The sequence below is a fragment of the Tenrec ecaudatus genome, chromosome 4 (assembly GCF_050624435.1).
Source record: "Tenrec ecaudatus isolate mTenEca1 chromosome 4, mTenEca1.hap1, whole genome shotgun sequence".
Lineage (NCBI taxonomy): Eukaryota > Metazoa > Chordata > Mammalia > Afrosoricida > Tenrecidae > Tenrec > Tenrec ecaudatus.
Genome location: NC_134533.1, coordinates 92239382 through 92257285, shown reverse-complemented (window position 1 = coordinate 92257285; position 17904 = coordinate 92239382). Strand labels below are relative to the sequence as shown.

General features: G+C 45.8%; 1 non-coding gene and 1 pseudogene across 1 annotated transcript; one reads left to right on the top strand and one right to left on the bottom strand.

Annotated features, from left to right (window-relative positions):
- Window positions 1-4260: 4260 nt before the first annotated feature.
- Window positions 4261-4376, top strand: LOC142447441 (U5 spliceosomal RNA). Its single transcript, XR_012784143.1, has one exon. It is a non-coding gene; the product is annotated as a U5 spliceosomal RNA (small nuclear RNA).
- Window positions 4377-16230: 11854 nt separating this feature from the next.
- On the bottom strand, window positions 16231-16356 carry LOC142447429 (U4 spliceosomal RNA; annotated as a pseudogene).
- Between the last annotated feature and the right edge of the window lie 1548 nt (window positions 16357-17904).

Genomic DNA, 17904 nt, shown 5'->3' with positions numbered 1-17904 from the left:
AGGGCCTGTTGGTGCCACATGGGTAACCACATGAGAAAGCCTTTGGTTCTCGCCCTAAGTCTTCTGCTAACTGATCTTCTGAAAGCTGCTTTCCTTAGACCAGAGCAGGACAAGACAGGGGACCTTCACCCAGCCGTGATTTCCATGACAGAGACCATGCTGGAGCCAGCTCCACGGTAGGGCAAGGTGGACCGAGTCCTTTGCTCCAGGAAACCTGAAGTGTGGTAGGGCAGGCAGGCAGGCAGACACGCTATTACAATCCGGCGTGAGAAGGGCACTGACGGGAGTTAATCTGTGTTGTGGGGACAAAGAAGGACCACATGAATTAATCTGGGGAACAGATGCTCTAGAACGACAATAGTTGTTGTGGTTGATATTGTTAAGTACCACGGAGCTGTCACTCTGTACAACAGAATGAAACACTACCCTCCCGGCACCATTCTCACAACCATTGCTCTATTGAGCACATCGTTGCAGCCACTGTCTCAGCCCATCTCACAGAGGGTCTTCCTCTTGCGCACTGACCCTCCACATTACCAAGGAGCCCTAGATTTTTGTTGTTGTTAAAAATGGGAAGGATCAGAAAGAACCACAGCATTGGCCGTGCTATTGAAATATCTAGTTTTCCTAAACTTGCCCCTTGGTTTCCCTTGGGCTGTGGATTAAATTGCACCCCACCCCTCAAAAAGGTGTTGTCAGTCCTCACCCTTTATGCCTGGGGCTGTGATCCCATCTTGGAAGAGGGTTTTCTTTGGCATGCTCATGAGGATATCAGTGTACATGGTATGTTCAGCTCGTCATTTTGAAGTCTAAAAGGGGAATGATTTCAGGGGAATGATTGACACCCTGCCCACCCCATAAAGACCACCAAGGAGTCGAGAAACAGATGCTGAAAAGAGACAAGGACCTTCTCAGAGAGCCAACAGGGAAAGAGCCTTCACCTCAAGCCAGTGCTTGGAACCCAGCTCTCTAGCCACTGCTGGTCATAGGTCTGTTTCTGCAGCTCTAGGAGGGGAAGGTACCTGAGTTTTAATGTTGGCCACCAGTGGTGACTAAGCGACTTTTCATTTTGTACCGCAGACCTGGGTATTGCTGCTTGTCTCCCACGTGATCATGCCTCCTTTTGAAGCTTCACACCCACTCACACACCCTCACTGAGAGAGCTCAGCCTACATTCCTGGGGATCTGGTCTATAGACTCAGCTGCTAGGTCGGTCACAGGCCCGTCCACTTCACCGGGCCCAACACAGGAGAAGCCTGCTGCCCCTTGAACCAGCTTCTACTGTTAACGTCACTAGGCACTGGAGGCCTTTGTCTTTGCATTCTTAATCTGCTCTGAATGTACCCAGGGCCAAACAATGGGGCATCTGTTGTCGATCTAATATTAGCAACAAACACGAGTCACATCATCATGTATAAAGAGAATATTGAGGGAGAAAGGTCCAGTCACTGGCAGGGACGTGGCAGCTGTCAACAAGGAAGGGCATCCAATGCCATTTCAGATTGTTATTCCGGGAGAGGAAGGCTTGGGGGGCGGGGGGAGAGAGAGTCAGAGAAGAATGAAGACACCAAAAATTCACTGCCATCCAGTTGCTTCTGACTCATAGTAATTCATATAGGACACAGTAGAAGTGTCCCTTAGCATTTCTGAGACTTTCAGTCTTTACAGAAGCAGACAGCCTCAAGTGCCTCCCTTGGAGGGGCTGATGGGTTTGAACCTCTGACCTGTGCTTAGCAGCTCAATGGGTAGTCCACTATGTAACCAGGAAGAAGACAGAAGTACAGAAATCGTGTTTGTTCTCCTTCTGCTACACTGCTCTAAGGCAATAGGATGTGCTCCCCACAACTCCTACAATAGCTGGGACCAGGTCAGGCCACAAGGTGGGCAGTAACCGCAAGTGGACTTGGAGATGCTTAGCAATAGTCATAGTTCAACTGAGACATGTTTAAGGACTGCCTCTGGCAGAAGACCTACCAAACTTACAGGCCCAGAACAAGTCCAAAGCCTTTGACCACGTGACATGACTTGTTTAAAACGCGGCTCATCTCTCAAAGGCCAATGGCTAATGCTGTCTTCGGTATGCTTGACTTGGCCAATCAAAAAACTAGAATCCAACATCAAAAACCTCGCTTTTGATTAGATGAGTACATTGAAGTCAAAAACCCCAAGTTTCCAGTTTCTCTGAAAATTTTAAGAAAATGATAGCCACGTGGTAGTTACATAATCTATTGTCAAACTGAGACTTAAGAACGAAGGGATGCATCACACTGGGGCAAAACACTGAGGGCACGTAGCAGAGCAGCAGGGGGAGCAGAGTGATTAAATCCCCGGGAATACCAAAAATAGACTTTGGAGACAGAGTGTGACACCCCATCAGACTCCAGTAAAAAACATTCACAAAGGCCAACAAACAGACCTTGAATTATATATTGGCTTTCCATTTTTTTCAGTGGCTTTCTTTCTGTTGTTGTTATTTTGGGGGGTTTTTTTTTTGTTTGTCATTTTTGTTTTGTTGGTTTTGACTTCCTTTGTTCTGTTTGGCTATGCCTGTTTTTTTTTGCGCGTATGACTGTCTATGCATGTCTAGATAAGATAGGCAGGATAAATAATTCGGAGACAAAAAGAATGGGACCAATTGTTCTGGGGGGATACTGGAGAAGGGGAGGTGGGGGGGAATCCAACCCAGGGACAAGAGAACTACAAGTGAATTAAATTCAATGGAGAATGAAGAGAAGGGTGTAGGATGCCTCGTGGGGCTCAATCAAGGGCAATGTAGCAGCCAGGAATTACTAAACCCGAATGAAGGCCAAACACGATGATGAGACAAGAGGAAAGTAAAAGGAAGTAGAGGAAAGAACCAGAAGGCTAAGGAGATTTATAGAGGTCTAAAGCAGGCATGTACATATGTAAATATATATAATGAGGTGGGAATAGATCTATGTACTTATATCTATATGTTAAGAATTAAGGTTGCAGATGGATATTGTGATTGATGCTAGTACTCTGTCAACACAAGAACACTTTGTTCTGACAATCTGGCATTCTGTGATGCTCACCTTCCCAACACAATCACTGAAGACAAAATGGGTGCATAAGCAAATGGTGAAGAAAGCTGATGGTGCCCGGCTATCAAAAGATATAGCATCTGAGGTCTTAAAGGCTTGAAGATAAACAAGGACCATCTAGCTCAGAAGCAACAAAGCCCACATGGAAGAAGCACACCAGCCTAAGTGATCACGAGGTGTTGATGGGGTCAGGTATCAGGCATCTAAAACCCAGAACAAAATCATACTCAATGTGAATAGGGAGAAGGGCATGGAGGGGAGACCCAGAGCCCATCTGTAGGCAGTTAGACACCTCCTCTCAGAAGGGTCACAAAGAAGAGATGACCCAGTCAGGGTGCCGTATAGCACTCATGAAACATACAACTTTCCTCTAGGTCTTTAATGCTTCCTTCCCCCACTATCATAACCTCAGTTCTACCTTACAAATCAGATTAGACCAGAACATGCACACAGCTATAGATAAGACCCGGTAACACAGGGAATCCAGGATAGATAACCTCCTCACAGCCAACAATGAGAATAGAGATACCATCAGGATAAGGGGAAGGTAAGGGGAGAAAGGGTGAATTGATTAAAAAGATCAACATATAGCTCCCTCTCAGGGGGACTGACAACAGAAAAGTGGGTGAAGAGCAACAGAGAACGATGTAAGATATGAAAATAATAATCTATAACTTATCAAGGGTTCATGGAGGTATGTGTGGAATGAGCTGGTATCAAGTGCTCAAGTAGAAAGAAAATGCTTTGAAAATTATGATCACAGCGTATTTACAAATGTGCGTGATACAATGGATGAATAGATGAATTTTGATGGGAGATGTAAGAGCCCCCAATAAAAAAAATTTTTTTAAATGAAGGGGTTGAATTCAACCTGTCAATCAGGTCGCAGCTTGATGATCTCCTTTGGAGGTGCTAAGAAGATAAATAGCTCGCTGGAGGCAGGATACATGCTCATTCCCTGTGAGATATTCCTTCTGACAAGATACATGGAGCTACACTAGAGCCCTGTGAGTTGAAGGAGCCTTGCAGAGACCCCTGCCAGCACTGAGATGTTTCTACTGACACTGGACCCACTGCCAGCTCTGAGATGTTTCTACCGCCACTGGATCCACAAGACCTTCCACCCACTGGCCTGTGACCTTCCTGCATTCGACATTATTGCATGGCTGAGTGAGTCTAAAGAGAAATTTATGATATACTCTGGTTTCTCTTCAGATCGTATAAATGTTTTGCCTTTTACTAAAGATTTCCATGGAGAGAAACAACTCTGAGTCATCAACCAATTTTTTGAGACCTTGCTTATGCAAGGTTTCCAAAAGAAAGAGAAATTTATGAACTAGTATTGGACATATGGACTAATATTGGATGTAGGGACTTGGCCTGGGCTGGGATGTTTTCTTAATGTACAATTAATTACTGATATATAAAGCTCTTTCTTAGACACATATGAGTGCCTATGAATTTGTTTCTCTAGTTAACCCAGACTAACACAGCACATGACCCTCATTCCCATACAGTCTTAGCAACCATAACTCGGGCCAGAAGCAGCTCTGCTCAGAGATAACGTGCATCCCCTGTAGGAATATGAATTTTGTACTAGGGGCCGAAGGTCTCAGATGAAAGGTCAGGAAGAGATCTTTAGCAGATTTTTTTCCCGATGAAGCAGCTCCTGGTCCCTCTGAGAAGGGAAAAGAGACGAACCCTATTTCAAGGAAATACAAACTTCCCTCCAGGAAAATGTAGCTCTTCAGCACAATGACTTGAGTGAGAGCCACGGCCAACCAGTCTGGGCACTGTGCACAGCAATAACGAGAAATGGGCAAGCTGGCCATGAAGCCAGCCCTGAGCTGCACTGACGACTGGAGTCGTGGGGACAGGAAACAAGCGTGTCCTCTTCATGGCCCTTCAGACTTCCACAGGGGCCTGAAAAGAAGGAAAAACAAAGCAGGGCTCCCATGGATGCTGCTGAGGAAAAGAAAACTCCCATTGAGCCGGCAGCCTGACTCCCCGTGGAGCAAGTGCCAGACGGGGGGTTCTTCGCCTTCCCTGCATTGGAGAGTGACCCAGGGAACGATGACATTCTTGTGCTCCAGCCAATGAAACCAGAATGTCTGCGGGTGGGATGCAGGCTTCCGTAAGTACTGTGACTCCAGTGGAAAGTCAGTGAGGAGAGCCAAGTGCCAGATCCCCTCCAACGGTGAGTGAGTCATCTGAGGATCTTGTTTTTCTGTTTTTGTTTTGGGTTTTGTTTTGTTTATTTTGAGGGGGGGGGCTCTTACAGCTTTCGTAACATTTCACACATCAATTGTATCAAGCATATTTGTACCTATGTTGCCACCATCATTTTCTAAACATTTACTTTCTACTTGAGCCCTTGGTATCAGCTCCTCTTTTTTCCCTCCCTCCCCCTGCCACCCTTGTGACAGCTTGATAAATTATAAATTATTATTTTCATATCTTACACCAACCTCTGTCTCCCTTCACCCACGTTTCTGTGGTTCACCCCCCTGGTGGGGGAGAGGGGTAATGCATTGATCATTGTCATTGCTCTATTGATCAATCGGTTGCCCCTTCCTCCTGCCACCTTTCCCCTACCCTCCTGGTATTGATACTCTCATTCCCGTATCCAAGGGTTTATTTGACCTGGATTCCGTGTGTCATGAGCTCTTATCTGTACCTGTGTACATGCCCCAGTCTAGCCAGAACGAGGATCTTGTTTTTACAAGAATTTTTGAATGCCGATTCTGGAGTGCATTCTGACCTGCATTTCCCAGAAGCTCAACACAGATGCCCATGCTACTGGGTCCCCAGTAGGATGAGTGACAATGTGCTCAGTGCTGTTCCTTTGTCATTCTTTTCTCAAGTGCGTTAGTAGGGAAGACAGTAGGTCTGTCTCTTCAAGTCTGAAAGTAATAATAATGATCATGAAAGCATCAACAACAGCTAAACTGAAAACAAAAACAAAACAGCTAACTTCATTGGGGCACTGCATGAGAGTTACATCTGCTTTACTAAAACAAACAAAAAGTCAAATAATAGTTTGTCCTTACCTGGAACTGTCACTGGTGTTTTACTTGCAGTGGGTTATTTAATCCTCGAAGCCACCCTGGCCAAGGGCAGCCAGTAAGGGAGAGCCAAGGTTGGAACTCCAGGGGCTGCAGCCTCAGTTGTATGTGCACCTTGTCTATAGTCTGGCTAATTAGGGACAAAGCTAGACATTCAAATCCCCATCAGCTTGACTCTCCAAACTGGGCTCGTAGAAGAAAAGTGGAAGATGTTGAAAAGATAGGATCACCAGGCTGTTCTTTCATGTAGAGACTTCAACCCGCCCGTGTATGGATCACAGCGGCTGAACACTAAGCAGGGGCTTCTTTGACACACATAGTCGTAGTTCTCAACCCCTTTCCTCTGCTGCCTTTGGTCAGAGTGGCTTTGCTTTTTAATACTTCTCAAAAAGGCTAGCCCTGATGGTGTGGTGAGTTGCACATTGGGTTGTTAGCTGCAAGATGGGCAGTTCAAACACATCAGCCATTCCACGGGATGAAGACAAGGCTTGCGGCTCCCTTAAAGATTGACAGCCTCAGCACCCCAGGGGCAGGGCTAGTCCATGGTACAGGAGCTCTGAGCAGGAATCCAATTAATGGCAGTGAGTTTGAGAATGTGGGGTAGCAGATGGTCCCAATATCATTGGATTTTTTTTACTACTGTTTCCATAAGAATTGATGGTGGGAGAGGTCTGAGGGGCCAGCCCCAATCCCAACTACTACGTGGACACCGGTCCCTCCCCCAAGAAGAATTTATTTCAAAGGACAGCACTGAATCTGCAGCTCTTGGAGAGGGAAATATCTGATTGAAGCACACGGGAGCAGATGAAGCTGGGAAGAAGAGAGAGTGGAGCACATCCTGGCCCACCAGGCCTTGAGAATGATAATCCCAATTAGAACAGCCAGTCCACAGAGGACCACATGACCGGCCCCACTATGCGACATGATGCCCCTCACTGACCCCTGGCCCTACAAGGGACAACACTGGAGAAACAGTGTGGGAATTGCACCCGATCCGATCTTGCCACATCGAGGCAAAACACAAAGGGGTGCAACAGAACAGCAAGGGAATGGAGCGGTGAGGTCCCCAGGGAATGCTGAAAGTGGACTTTGGGGCCAGGCGTGGTGCCCCAACAGACTGGACTGGAAAAACACTCCTCGAGGCCAACAAACAGTCCTTGAACTAACTACAAGCTTTTTCTTTCTGTTGTGTTTTCTTTCTCTTTTTTTTTTTTTGTCATTGGTTTGTCCCTCTTGTTGTTTTGTTGTATATTGGTGCATGGTTTTGCTCTGTCTTGTTTTTGTGCATGTTATTGTCTCCGCAGGTCTGTCTAAATAAGGTAGGCTGGATGAACAATCGGGAGGAGAACACAACAGGACCGACAGTCCTGGGGGACAAGGGAGGGGGGGAGGGGGGGAATAAGTGGTGTTAACAAACCCAGGGACAAGGGAACAACAAATGATCCAAATTGGTGGTGAGAATGGTGGAGGAGGCCTGGTAAGGCTTGATCAAGGGCAATGTAACCAAGAGGAATTACTGAAACCCAAGAGGAAGACTGAGCATGAGAGTGGGAAAAGAGGAAAGTCAAAGGAAATAGAGGAAAGAGCTAGAAGGCAAAGAGCATTTATAGAGATCTAAATAAAGGCATATACATATGCAAATATATTTATATATGAGAATGAGGAAATAGATCTATGTGCATATATTTATAGGTTTAGTATTAAGGTAGCAGAAGGACATTGGGCCTCCACTCAAGTACTCCCTCAATGCAAGAATATTTTCTTCTATTAAATTGGCATTCTATGATGCTCACCTTCCCGACAAACTGCTGAAGACAAAGCAGGTGAATAAGCAAATGTGGTAAAGAAAGCTGATGGTGCCCCGCTATCAAAAGAGATAGTGTCTGGGGTCTTAAAGGCTTGAAGGTAAACAAGCGATCATCTAGCTCAGAAGCAACAAAGCCCACATGGAAGAAGCACACAGCCTGTGTGATCACGAGGTGTCAAAGGGATCAGGTATCAGGCATCATCAGAACAAAAAATCTTATCATAGTGAATGAGGGGGGAGTGTGGAGTGGAGACCCAAAGCCCATTTGTAGGCCACTGGACATCCCCTTACAGAAGGGTCTCAGGGAGGAGACAAGCCAATCAGGGTACAATGTAGTACGATGAACATACAACTTTCCTCTAGTTCCTAAATGCTTCCTACCCCGCCCCCCCCCCCACTATCATGATCCCAATTCTACCTTACAAATCTGGCTAGACCAGAGGATGTACACTGGTACAGATAGGAACTGGAAACACAGGGAATCCAGAGCAGATGATCCCTTCAGGACCAGTGGTGTGAGTGGCGATACTAGGAGGGTAGGTTGGAAAGGGGGAACCTATTATAAGGATATACATGTGACCTCCTCCCTGGGGGACGGACAACAGAAAAGTGGGTGAAGGGAGACATCAGACAGGGCAAGACATGACAAAATAATAATTTATAAATTATCAAGGGTTCCTGAGGGAAAGGGGAGCCGGGAGGGAGGGGTATAAATGAGCAGCTGATGCCAGGGGCTTAGGTGGAGAGCAAATGTTTTCAAAATGATGAGGGCAATGAATGTACAAATGTGCTTTACACAATTGATGTATGTATGGATTGTGGTAAGAGTTGTATGAGCCCCTAATAATATGATTTAAAAATTAAAATTAAAAATATACAATTATAGTTTAAAAAAAGAATCGAAATAAAATTAAATGCTGGACAAGAAAACCCACTGCCATCGAGTCAATTCTGATTCATAGCAATACTTTTACCACAACAGAGACTACTTACTTATTTTAATTCTTATTATGGTAACCCTTGCTTCATTTCTTTTCTTTCTTTTTTTTTTTGAGGTATAATGGACATTATAATACTACCACCAATCATCACAAAATAATTTTAATACTTTGTGCCAGTAGTTTGCACTGTGACATTCCTATATACACATAAGCATTTGATCCAAATACAAACATCTGTTAAGAGTAAATCAGCAATCGCCTATACAAAAGTGAAGAGACATGTTGGGTATTTTTTTTTTCTTGAATCATTTTTGCTGCATAGTAATTGCACTTACATGTCAGCATAATGTTACTGATCTATAAAATGCATGTTGGACTGTGCGGTGTGACAGCTTCCAAGAAAGAAAGGTAATATGTAAACCTGAATACACTGATTCCCCACCCCCTTTTTATCTGCCATGGCTAGGTACCTTTTTTCCTTTTCTACTGATAATTGCATTTTATTCATTTGTTTGATCAGCAATATTTATTGAATCTCCACCATATAAGAAAAAAATGTTGTATGAATCTGACTTGAGTGGGATGAAATGTAAATTAAATAAATTACTTTAAATTCTATCAAATGAGAGGGTCATATGTAGACATAGTCAAGATGATATCTCCCCAAATCTGGGGAGATTTGACCACCTGGTTCCCAAGGCGTCCCTCAGGTCCGATGTATCGTGTGCCTCTTCAGCAGCTGCTAGAAGGGACCAGTCAGCGGGCCGTAACCAGTTCCTACCCTTGCCACCCTTCTGAAGATTATTCCTATCTTGAGACAAACCTTCCTGTGCATGACTCCAAACGGAGTTCCAATCCCCGATCTGACTACTCACCTGGCTTTTCAAGGGAATTTCTGTAGGCCTCTCAGAGGAGAAAGTGTCCAGTTCCGTCAAACTAGCTCCACACCCTTGGGTATGATTCACCTATGGGCGTCAACATAGGTGAATTTACTACACGTCCTTGATCGGGTTGCTCAGAAATACCTTAAAGGGCTGATGTTGATTTAGTGGATTTCAGAGATCTGCTGCATCTGCTAGTTCGATCCAATTCAATGCAACACATAAAGAACAAAGGATGAGTCAGGGCCACCCCATTCAAGCTGACAGCAGGGCACCAAAAATGGAGGCGGGACTGCTGCACACACCAAACCTGCATCTGGTCAAGACAAAGCCTGTGGCCAGGTTGACTGTGAGTTTGTTAATGTGTTTCCAGACTTGATGCTGCCTGTGTTCTCCTGTCCCCACCGTAACTGAAATGCCCCCTCTCCAGTCACTTGGGATCTTCTGGAGCAGAAGGGATGAAGACTTTTGTGCCTGCCCATCAACCCCGATCCTTGCCTCGGCCCCATTCTCACACTCCAGTCTCCTGCCAAAGGACACTCCACCTCTGGGCATCTGCTCTTGCCCCTCAGCTCTTCACCCACATGGCACGTTCACAGCATCTCTCCAGAGAGGTCTCCTATCACCACCTGTGCAAGTTACAGAATCTGGTGTCCATTTGAGGATTCAGAGTCAACGGGTGGAGTCTAGCCTGTCTATCAGGTAGTAGCTAGATGACCTCATTTGGAGGCACTAAGGAAATAAATAGTTCACTGGAGGCAGGACACACGCTCACTCCTTGCAAGACATCCCTGTGGAGAAGACACATGGAGAGAGACTGATGGTGCCAGACCTCTGGAGCTGGAGAAGCCACATGAAGACCCCTGCCAGCGCTGAGATGCTTACAACGCCACTGGATCCACAAGGCTTCCCGCCCACTGGCCTGTGGTCTTCTTGCATTCAGCATCATTGCATGTGTTTATGAGTCTGAAGAGGACTTTTTAGGTTCGTATAGGACATGTGGGCTAATATTAAACTTGTGGACTTGATCTTAACTGGGCTGGGATGTTTTCTCAGTATTTGAGTGCTCTTGTATATAAAGCTCGTTCTTGTACACATGAGTGAGTGTCTGAATTTGTTTCTCTAGTCTACCCGGGCTAACACACCACCCTATCAAAAGGAGCAGCCCCTCTAGGTTATGAACCTTCTTTTTTCTTAAATCATTTTATTGGGGGCTTATAGAGCTCTTATCACAATCCATACATGCATCCATTGTGCCAAGCACATTTGTACATATGTTGTCATCATCATTTTCAAAACATTTTCTTTCTACTTGAGCCCTTGGTATCAGCTCATTTTTCCCTCCCTTCCCCACCACCCTTCCTCATGAACCCTTGATACATTTTTTTATATCTTACATTGAATGATGTCTCCCTTCACCCATTTTTCTGTTGTCCATTCCCCTAGGAGGGCTTATATGTAGATCATTGTGATCAGTTCCCCCTTTCTCCCCACCACCCTCAGCTTACCTTCTTGGTATCGCTACTCTCATTATTGGTCCTGAGGGGTTGATCTGTCCTGAATTCCCTGTGTTTACAGCTCTTATCTGTACCCGTGTATGTGTGGTTATAAACCATCTTAAACATAATCAAACTCCTTGAAAGAATGAGTCACTGAGCTGAGACCTCAGGATCATCCACTGGAGGTGATAGCAAATCAATTGGCGTAACAAAGTCACCTGGCACAATAAAGGCAATGTTTCCAAATCAGGGGTCCTCAAACTTTTTAAACAGGGGGCCAGTTAACTGTCCCTCAGACCCGTTGGAGGGCCGGACTATAGTTTAAAAAAAAAAAAAAAAACATGAGCAAATTCCTATGCACATATCTTATTTTGAAGCAAAAAACAAAATGGGGCAAAAATACCCGGCGGGCCAGATAAATGTCCTTGGCAGGCCACATGTGGCCCTTGGGCCGTAGTTTGAGGACCCCTGTTCCACATCCTACTTTGCTGAGTAGCAGCTGTGGCCTTAAAAGCTCATGATCAGCCACCTAAGGTCCAATTTTTGGCCTCATCTTGCCCGGAGGAAAGCAGAGTGATGAAAATTGGAGACACATGGAAACCTTGACTCCAGTGGACTAATGGGCCAAACAAACATCGATGTCCACAAGCAGAAGACCAAAAGAACTAGATGGTGCCTGGCTACCAAAACTCAAAATCATGGAAGAGAGCAGGCTTGCCACCAGGAACCCCCAAGGTTGTGGCCTCAGTCACCCCACAGGTCTGGAACTACACTCACTCCTGTGGCTCAATTTTCAGGCAGTAGACAGGCCTATAAGGGGAACAATAACACTAGTGGGGTATCAACAGCTTAGAATAACCAATCACTCGAGATGAAAAAGGACAGCATCTACCCAAGGTCAAAATGCAGATGAGTTCACTGGTACAGATAGGAACTGGAAACACAGGGAATCCAGGGCGGATGATACCTTCAGGACCAGGGGTGTGAGTGGCAATACTGGGAGGGTAAAGGGTGAATGGGTTGGAAAGAGGGAACCAATTACAAGGATCTACATGTGACCTCCTCCGTGGGGGACGGACAACAGAAAAGCGGGTGAAGGGAGACGTCAGAGAGGGCAAGATATGACAAAATAATAATTTATAAATTATCAAGGGCTCATGAGGGAGGGGGGAGTGGGAAGGGAGGGGGAAAAAAGAGGACCTGATGCCAAGGGCTTAAGTGGAAATCAAATGTTTTGAAAATGATGAGGGCAATGAATGTACAGATGTGCTTTACACAATTGATGTATGTATGTATTGTGATAAGAGTTGTATGAGCCCCTAATAAAACATTTTAAAAATTAAGAAAAATAAAATAAAATGGAAAAAGAAATGCAGAGGAGTTAGGAAAGGAGGAAGGAAAACAGAAAACTCAGGGGTTGTGGGGACCACAATGGGTGAGTTGCAACAAAATGTGTATGAATTGTGGAATGTAAAACGGAATGATCTGCTCAGTGAACCTTCACCATTCCCACTGATCCACTCTCTGGCTTTAACCTCCTTCTCTGCTTTATTTCTCCCCATAGTCCTTGTGACTGGTTGACATTTTCTAGGTCCACCTTTATGCCAGTAGGAGACGTGGAGCCAGGAGCATTGGAACTTTTCCTCTTCACCGTGGTATCCCCAAGTCTAAGAACCAAACCCACAGCCATCAGGTTGAGTGTGACTCATAGCCTCCACAGGTGGCTGTAATTTTTTACTGGCCCAGAGAGCCTCGTCTTTCTCCTGAGGACCAGCTGGTGGGTTTGAATGGACAAGTTTTCAATTAGAAACCCAATGCCTAACCCAGAGCACCATCAACACTCCTCAATTTAAAAAAAAAGCCTGATATTTAGTGCATGCCCAATAAATGTGTGGAATGAATAAATGGGCCCTGAAATACATAGACACAGCATATGAGTCTTTTGAGAAGAGGCTGCATTAGGGATAAGAGAGAGGGGAAGAATTTAATCATGGCAGGAGAAACCCATGCTCTCTGCGCCCTACAGACCTGGAGGTGGAGGGCAGAGGCCGTGAATAACTAAGCAACAAGGATACCGATACTAGAAGTGAGGTAAGGAGTGGTCTCTTGTGAAATTGATTGTGCAGTTCTTCTAGATCTGATTGAACGATTGAATTGTAGGAAGTGGATTATGTGCCAATAAAACTGAAAGAGGAAAAGAAACTAAAAAACCCCGACATAAACCCAGCTACACAAATGTTGTATTTTTTTCATATGGTGGCGCCTTTAACAACTACACCCTTTTCCTGGAGGGCTGAGTTCTGTTTCTCCTCTCTCCTAGCGAAAATTGCTTGCCTCCATAGCCGCCACCATCGCTGAGGATGAATGAGCGGGGTCCCGGGCCACTTTCCCAGCAGCCGCTGCAGGTCAGCGCAAGGAGGATGCTAGGTGCTTCAGATTCAGGCTTGTGGAGCAGAGTGGGGACGACCAGGCAGCCAGGTAACAGGCTGGCTTTTAATAGGTCTCTGCCGGAGTCAAATTGGTTGTTTGGGGTGTGGTGTTTCCCCCTCCTTATCTCTGAACCCATTCCTAGCAAATGTTGGTGGTTTCTGATTTAAAATAATGATAGACACCTGGCTGGGGGTGGGGATGGGAGTGAGGGGTGAAGAGCAAGTTCAAATTCATATATGACCTCACCTCAGTTCTGACTCCTAGTGATGACCTTATAGGCAGAATAGTAGAACTGAACCTTTGGTTCCTGAAGCTGTGAATCTTCACGGGGACAGAAAGTATCCAACCAGTGGGTTTGAACTGCTGAGCATAACTTCTGTCTCTCTCTCTCTCTCTCTCTCTCTCTCTCTCTCTCTCTCTCTCTCTCTCTCTCTCTCTCTCTCTCTCTCTCTCTCACACACACACACACACACACACACACACACTCACTCACCGCCATCAAGTTGATACCAAGTCATAGTGACCCTACAGGACAGACTAGAACTGTCCCTGTGAATTTCCAAGACGGTGGCTCTTTATGAGAGTAGAACTAGAACCCATCAAACTCACGGCCACAGAGTCAATGCTGACTCATAGTGAGCCCCGTGGAGTTCCGAGAGAGGGAAATTGGTTTATGGGAGGAGAAAGCCCAGTCTTTCTCCCAAGGAGCTACTGGTGGTTTCAAACTGCTGACCAAGCGGATTGCAGCCCAACATGGAACCACTACACCATCAGAGTAGAAAGCCTCGTCTTTCTCCAGAGGAGCAGCTGGTGCTTTCAAACTGCTGACCTTAAGGTTAATAGCCCAATGTGCAACCACAATTCCACCAGGGCTCCAGGGCTTCTCTATGCCTTGGGGCTCACTGCCATCTTGTAGCTCATGACTCATAGTGACCATCCAGGGCAGGTACAACTGCCCCCGTGAGTTTTGGAGACAGTAACTCTTTATGGGAGGAAGCTTCATCTTACTCCTGCCAAGGGGACGGTGGTTTCAAACTGCTGACCTTGGGGTGAGCAACCCAACACATAGCCACTACATCAGGGCTCCTAAATACCTGGAAAGGACTTTTAAACAAACCAAAAAAGAGGGAGAATGTAATGAATAACATTCATGAATAATTCAGTGTGATCAAGTCCTTAAAACCCATTAACTGAACTTGTCCCCCTACATCTCAAATTATCCGAAGACTCAAACCTCAACTTCTCCAAGTGCACATTCAAGTACAGTTTTTAACATCCATCTTTAAGGCTGGGCTGATAAGTAGTAAGGATGATAGCTAACATTTATTTAGCACCAGTTGTATTCGAATGGGTCTGTACTTGGGTGCCAACCCCAACACAGGTGTGACGTGGCAAAGAGCCCTCTTTGGCCTAAATAAAGAACAGGAGTGCCTAAGGACAGAGTGGGTTTGTTTAAAGATTGCTCAACAAAGGTGAGTGTTCTGAAGGAAGGCTGGGACTGCTGGCTCCAGCTAGTTTGCAAGATCTTGACCTTGAGGGTCACACCATCCCGCGTCAGCACCAACTCTGCAAACACGCACCAATCGTGGACTTCCGAGAGGTTCCGTTTGTGAGTGGAAGGAAAACGGAAAGGCATACCAAAGGCATCATTGTGGCTTCACTTCATCATTTAAAAGAAAAGCAAGAAGCTGAGGTGCGGTGATGAGGAAGGACTAGAGTCTCGCATCCAGGAGGCGAAGCCGTCTGCACTGGACAAGCAGTCAGCCTTCCCTGGGAGTTGCCCTCTCCTTGGTGGTGAGGAGGGAGTCTGAGGCCTCTCTCCGAGCCCCGCCAGAGCAGAGCGCCTCGTGCCTTTGCAACATTCTGGGGGTTGGCTGCTGGCAAAACCTGGCTCAGCTCATCACAGGCACCACTTTGAAGTAAAAGCAAACCTACTGCCAGTGAGTCAACGCCAATGACCAGGGCCTCTGTGGCACAGAGCAGAATCTCTCCAGAGGCTCTCCTGAGGCTCTCCATCTTCGTGAAAGCAAACTCCCTCCTCTTTCTGCCCATGGAGTGGCCAGTAGGTCTGGACCGCCCACCCTTGCCTTAACTCACTGAGCCACCACAGACCTCATGCCAAAAAGTGGCCATCAGGTTGGTTCCAGGTCCTGGCAGCCTGCTATAGTTTATTGTGCCAGCCTGGCCGATAAACACAAGTAGGATTAACTGAAGGGCAGAGGGATAAATGGCTTGCTTGTTCTGTGCCTCAGTTTAAAGGGGTACACTACCTGTGGGATGCCTAGCCTGTGGACTGTGTCGCTGTAAGTTGAGGTCCCTTTAAGCCCACACGATTGGAATGTTCATCTCTGGAGCTGGGGACTGACAGTTGATGACAGTTGGGGACCTGCCTTGCTGTTTGCTGCCTGGGTATATATAGCCCAGCTCTCTCTACAGAAGGGGACTGTCAACTGGCGGCTCTCAAGTCTTGAAGGACTGCTAGTGTCTCACTGCTTTATAATTTAACTGTTAATTTCTTGTATTATCTATCTGTATATAATCTAATGGTTTATTTCTTGAATTATATATCTATCTTTATAAATATATTTATATATAATTTTTTTTCAATTAGCAATAATCACGCCTCAGATAAACCTCACTGGCTATGATATTGCCACTGTGCAAAGCTTATTTATATATAATTACTAGCAATCTGGTTTGTCTCTCTAGAGAACCCTGTCCAATACACAGCCCTACATGTTTCAGAGGAAAACTGTGCGCCATCGGGTTCATGCTGGCTGATTTTTCTGAAGTGGATCACCTGGGCTTGCTTCTGAGGTACCCATGGGTGGATTCAAACCACCAACCTCTCTGTTAGTAGCTGAGCACTTAATTGTTTATACCACCTAGGAACTCCAAAGACCTGGAGATTCCCTGTTGACTGACAGGAGGACCTAACCACAGCTACAAAACAACACGGTACATACTGTAACACATGCAGTTCCGCAGCAAAGGCACTAACCTAAGTACTGTGGGACGGTTACGTGGGTAGGTCAGCATGTATGCTATATGGGGTGGGATGGTATATGGGGAGTATGTGTTTATGCATATATATATTCTGGGTATTACCGATTTATATGTGAGATTATATATATATATATTCACACACATATGTATATATATACATATATGTGTGTGTGTGTGTGTGTGTATATTCACATGGGGCATTCAAACCCCAAACAAACAAATGGAAGAAAAAACTAGCTGCCTCAAGTTGAGGCTGACCTATAGTGATAGGATATCCCTGTGAGTTTCCGAGCCTGTCTCCTTGTGGGAATAGGAAGCCCTGTCTTTCTCCCACATAGCAGGCACAGTTGTAGAAAATTCTTAGACATAGTCAAACACCTAGTGGAACTGAGTTGTGAGCCTGCAGGCTAAGGACCATAGTTTAAGAGGACATCTAGTCACTTGGAAAAACACTGTTCATGAAGAGAATGTTCGGCATCCCAGTGTGTCGAGTAGTGTGTGTTCTGAGATGGTTACAGGTGGCCTGCTGAGGCAGACCCACTGGGCCCTCCCCCGTGGGCGGGAAGGCGAATCAAGGAAAGCCGCTGGTCGGCAGTAGGAACCGCAGTCTCCTCTAAGCCGGGTCTGGAGATGTGGTAGCAAGTGCTCAGCGGCCTCCAAGGAGGCAGTGGAAGTCCCTGGTGGAGTGGAAGAAAACTGCAGAACAAGACTCAAATCCATACACACGCAAAAAGACCAAATTCGCTGGACAGATGGAGACTGGAGCAGCACCAGAGACAATGGCCTTTGCAATTGGCCTAAGCCACTCCTTCCTCAGGTAAAGAATGGACGGGTCTATAAAAATAAGGAGTCTCTGGTGAGGAATGTGCGCCTTCAAACAGTAAACATGCAACATTCTCCCCAGAGCCCAGGAAGAAAGCAGAGAGAGGCAGGGAAATGGGAGGGACGGATGGGGAAGGTACATGGGTACAGGGGGTGGGGGTGGGGATGGCAGAGAACAATTTGTGTTTTAAATGTCCAATAAGAAAATAATTTGCTGGGGCCAAAGCATGGTAGCCCATTGGACCTGACTGAAGGACATGCCTAGAGATCACAAATGAGACTTTGATCTGTTTACAGGTTTTTATTTCTTTTTCTTAAAAATTTTTCTTTTAATTAATGTATTCTTTTATGGGTAATTGGTTTCCTTTTTGTTGTCATCTCTGTGTTC